Here is a 5,094-nt window from a genome sequence, read left to right as displayed (position 1 = left end):
AGAACTTATGTGCAGCCTAAGCAAAAAGTCCTGAGGCTGCAGCAAGCAGAGAAAAGACATAAAATGACTGTGTAAGTTTAATAGCAGATTGTAAATGCCTGGTGATGTGTCAGCTGGAGGTCTTCAGCAGAGCAAGCTGTGATCTTGAAATGGTAGCTGTCACCCTTTATCTGCAATGAAACAAATGGAAATACTTTTGTGTCTTTCCTTGATGCCTTTTTTATGTACCAGGTTTGGAGATTTTCCTTGTTCCGGTGAAATAGACTGTGCTGACAAAAAGGAAAATCGCTTACAACCAGCTTCTGTTAGGTGACTGGTGCTGCTAATGCAACCTGAATGCACCACGTTATTTTTTACGGGTTGCTCTCAGCTTGGCGCTTGCTGTTCTGCTAGCACAGGCGTTAAAAAAGGTGAGGTCCTTAGGACAGAGCCGAGCTCTTGGAATTCATCCTCATTCCTCCTTTTTTGTGCAGGCAATATGGTCTGGAGGGGAGAGCGTGGGCTGACGGTTGACTTCAACCAAACACAGGCACCAGCAAGGACACCTGGTGTAACGTTGGTCAGGCCATGTTATCTCCCTGTCATTGACCTTATCTGTCCAGTTTCTTGCTCACAAAGAGAAGAGTATTTCTTGCTGTGTTTTCTCTTACACAGTCTGTATGTCATGCATTTGCTGATCAAGTGAAGACCAGTGCAGATTGTTTTGGCTGATCCAGACCCTCCTGGTTTTGAGCTATTTAACTCCTTCTAAAAAAAAAAAAAAAAGCAGTCTATATCTAATCCCGCCCTCAAAAATCTGTTTTGAAGAAATATAAAAATATTTGGCTGCTTTCACATTGACTCTGTCACCATGACTGTCTGTACAGGAGTCATAAAAGCACCTTGGTGTTGGGTGGCCTCCTGGGTGCTGTCCTCCAGGGCAAAGTGGACGGGAGCACCCACGTGCACCAGCCCTGCAGGGCAGGAGGACGCGTTTTGGAGCGACAGGGGCCAAGTCAAGGCGGGCATTGGTGACCCGGGTGGCCTTGGCCACCTGAAGTCACCCGTGGCCACCCGTGGCCACCCAGGCACATGTACTATCGCAGGAGGGCTGAAGATGGCAGCAGGAACCCGGGCGCCGCTTCCACTTCGTTTCACTTTGTGCATTTTGTGTCCTTGGAAAGCCCAGACGCCGTCGCAGGATGCACATCGGGGATGGAATATGGGCTTAATTAAACCATTCCTGGGGTCCTTGTACAGAAAGGCAAACTTTTCTCCCTGTGTATTTAACCGTTCCACACCAAAGAAATGCAGAAATTTGCCTGGTGCTCAGCCAAGGCTGCTGTTGTGAGCGCTCATCGCCTGTGCCAGTGAGACAGAGGCCAAGGAAGACAGCAGGAGCTTCATTCTGCACCTTAATTTATGGATGTTTCCTTAAACCTCTTGCAGCCCTCATCTGTTTGAGAAATGGGGTTCATCTGTCATCTGTAATGCCTCCTTCCAGACGAATAGCACCGCAGCATCTGCAATTTCCATAAGCGTGTTGCACTTTGAAGACGGAGATACATGGGACACTTCAGCATCGCTCGCTTTTAAGTGCCTCAGGATTTGCCTCATCAACAGAAAGGCCCATTCGCTGCTCAGCGTGTGCTGGTATGAGTTGGAAGTTGCCCATATGCATCAAGAGCAGAGGGGACCTTTACTCGGGAAGCCGCTGTCAGTTGATACATTGCCCAGGTGTTAATTTAAAAGGCAGAAATTGAGAGAAAGCCTCAAAAAAAAAAAAAGAAAAAGAAAAAAAAAGCCACCCTATAAACTTTACATAATTTCCTGGGTTTCATTCATTTTGCTGTAATTTTACACATGTCTTCACATTAAGTGCTGATATTGTCAGAGGAGCACTCAGAATAAGTAATGTCACTCAGCAAGTCACAAATGGAGACCATGTCAGCCCGCGTTGCAAAATGGATCTATAACTGGCTTTTTGTCCCTCAATTTGAGATGATCTAATTCAATTTCTGTGATTTATGGCCGGGAGGAGGACACACGCTGTCCTCCAGCTCCCTCCATGTGCCCCTGACTCAATTTGTGCCCCTCTGCTGAATATTCTGAGTTTTGGAGGCAATTAGTCTTGGAAAGGGGAGGGAGCATATTTCTTGCCTAAACTGATTTGTATATCAATAACTGGAAGAGGGAATTTTTCCCCCATCCTTGCTGAAAGCCCAAGACAGCAAGTATCACTCATGTCAGTCCTGAATTTGGAGATCATGGTGAAATTGCATTTGTAAGAAAAACGAGCGAGGCGTTTGGGGTGAATGACGGGGACCGGCAATGCGGAGCTGACTGTTGCTGTGGATCCGTCCAGTTGCCAGTTTGTCTGAAAACCTCCACTTTGCGCCCACGGCTTATTTACTCACGTCAGCTCCCACGCTTGTGGGTCTCCACGGGTTTCGGTGGGCTTTGGATCGAAGTTGCGACACACAAAAATAAACCGCCTATAGAATCACTCGAGCTATGTGGGCAAAGAAAGAATCAGAGCTTAAGAGCAGGTGTCCGATTTAGCAAAAAAGGTGTTGGCTTGTTCCGCCGCTGCGGGAGCCGCGGGGGAGGGAGGCTGAGGAGAGCGAGCCCGCTCGAGCGCGGCCCCTGCAAGCGAGCTGCTCCCGGAATAATTTTTTCCTTGGGTTCACAGTCTCCAAATAAGCAGGTGAAATGGCCTGAGGTGATTAAAGCCATCGAGAAGATTAGTTTTGTTATGTATAATCACCTTGGCTCCTCTTTTAAGCGTGGAGTGATTTTCTCAGCAGGATGCGTTATCTATTCTAGAGAACGCTTGGCTTTTTTTTTTTTTCAAATGTAAATCAGGTTTTTAATCTTTTTGTGCCAATTTGATAGACCGTAATAGCGATTCTGTTTGGTGGTGGTTCCCAACCTCCCCTTCCGCCTTCAGAAGCATTTCGTTGCGTTTAATTGCCTTAATTACTCTAATTTGAATAAATCTGGGATCGCACCTTGGCTTTGGAAATTTGCTCAAGGTTTGAGGCGCTCTCCGCTAAAACCTCCCTCCGTCAGTCGTGCCGGGGGCGGCGCGCGGGCAGAGAGGGCCGCGGTGTCCTGGGAGCCTGTGCGAGCGTCAGGCCCTGCATCCCGAGGCGCCGAGCATCCCTGTTTCCCAACAAAAGCGCAGAAGCCGGGCCCGCTCTCCGTCGGCCTCAGGCTTCGTGGGAGACACCTTTCACTCCCACTTCCACAGTGAACGGGCATCTCCTTCCCCTCGCTGCCCCCGGCTCCACAAAGAGATGAAGTTTGGGGTGAAAAGGATGGGGCTCTTCAGATCTGAATGCACTTTTTTGACGATTGCAACATTTTCCAGGGCTATGATGGGGTTTTGACAAGGACTGGGGCTACGATGGGGCTTTTGCAAGGAGAGTTTCCCTTCCGACACAGGAATAGCTTCCCTATTTGGGGAGCTGTCACTCCGCTTCCGACCAAAGCCAGCAGAAAGAAGGGGAAGGTGCAACGTGGCCTCCCGGTGCGTTTTATTGAGAATTTCGCCCTGTTAAGAGATGCCCCTCAGTCAGTCGCCAGGCCCCGGCGGGGCTTTCTCGCCGAAAGCCGTGACGGGGAGAAACGCCTCCGTAAACAGGGGGCCGCTTCCGCCACGGTGCGCGAGCCGGTGCAGCCTGGCAGCTGCCCGGCAGGGCGAAGGGGAGCCGCAGGGACGATCTCACGCACACCGCTGCCAAAACGGTCCCCAGAGCAGCTCCAAGGCGAGCGGCTCCCTGGGGAGCCCTTGGAAAGGACGGTTCATAAATCACGGGGACCTTTAGGAGAAGGTAGGAAGGGCTGCGGGCTGCCTCCTGCGCTCCCCGAGCTTTGCAATTCCTGCTCAACTGCATGCAAACAAAATAAAAAGCTATATATATTTATTTATTTATTTATATATTTATTTATAAATGTATATTTTAAGCAGTCTATCCTGCCTGTGTTTTCCGCAGGCGGCTGTGGCTGTTGTCCCCTTGCCGGCGCCGGCTGGCGCTCCTGGCTGCCCACGGGGATGCGCCCTGCGCCGGGCGCCCCAGCGCACCCAAAACCACCCACCTCCGCCAAAAATCTGGCCCCGCAGTAATAAATCCCGCAGGAGCAGAGTAGTTACCACGCTCAAGTCCCGTCCCAGCGGAGCTGCGATAGCTCCCGTGCGGGCGCGCTCCTCTTATAAAAAAGTGTTATAGGGGAATAAAGAAGTAAAGTGCTAGATCATCATCAGGGAGGAAAACCCGGTTACAGTAGAAAGGAAATTAGAGGGAAAATAACAAGTTGATCATGATTAGGAAGGGAGATGCACAGAGATAAAGGGGGGGGGTGACAAACATCTCCTACAGTATATTAGACTTTGGTGTGGATGTAAGTATAAAATGCTCCACAAGTCCTGTAATTGAGAAAATCCATCAGCCGTCCTGACAGCTGCTCCAGCATTTCCAGAAGCGATAAAACGTGAATTTATTTCACTTCTGGAAAGGGGGCAGTATCACCTTCTGGCGGCTTTAATGAAACGCCATAAAATTCGAGGAAAAACCATGCTGCGAAGTAATAAAAAAGGCCAGTCAGGAGCGGACCTCTTGCGGAAACGTCGCAGGAGGGGACGTCCCACTTGGCCGCGGGGGCACCTGACGGAGACGCGCTCCTTGGAGCCCCGCAGCTGGCGCCCCGGCGAGGGTTTTCAAGCCTTCGCGTGGGGCCGGGCAGCCGGCGTGCCCGGGACGGGTCGCGGCGCTGAGAACGAGAGGGCCACAAACAGGCAGGGGGGAACAGGGAATTGCTTCATTTTCTTTTCTTTTTTTGTTTTTAAACTGCCTTTTTTGGCAGGAGGAAAAAAGGTCGTCGCTGCAAAATGCCTCCGCTCGTGTGGCGGTGACGAGGCGGCGAGCTGGTTTTCCCGTTTAATTTGCTAATTGAAACTGAATTTGCAATGCGATGTTTGAGTCATTTGAAGACGCCCTGACTCCGTGATTTAGGCCTAATTTGCTGGCAGGGGAGCGCACCTTTTGCCCCGTTTCTCTTCTGGCTGGGTATTCGGGAGGGGGTTTTCCGGGATGTCCAGTGCGCGCCGCGGGA

This window comes from Apteryx mantelli, chromosome 6 (genome assembly GCF_036417845.1).
Source record: "Apteryx mantelli isolate bAptMan1 chromosome 6, bAptMan1.hap1, whole genome shotgun sequence".
NCBI classification, from domain to species: Eukaryota; Metazoa; Chordata; class Aves; order Apterygiformes; family Apterygidae; genus Apteryx; species Apteryx mantelli.
This window is presented reverse-complemented; position numbering follows the sequence as displayed.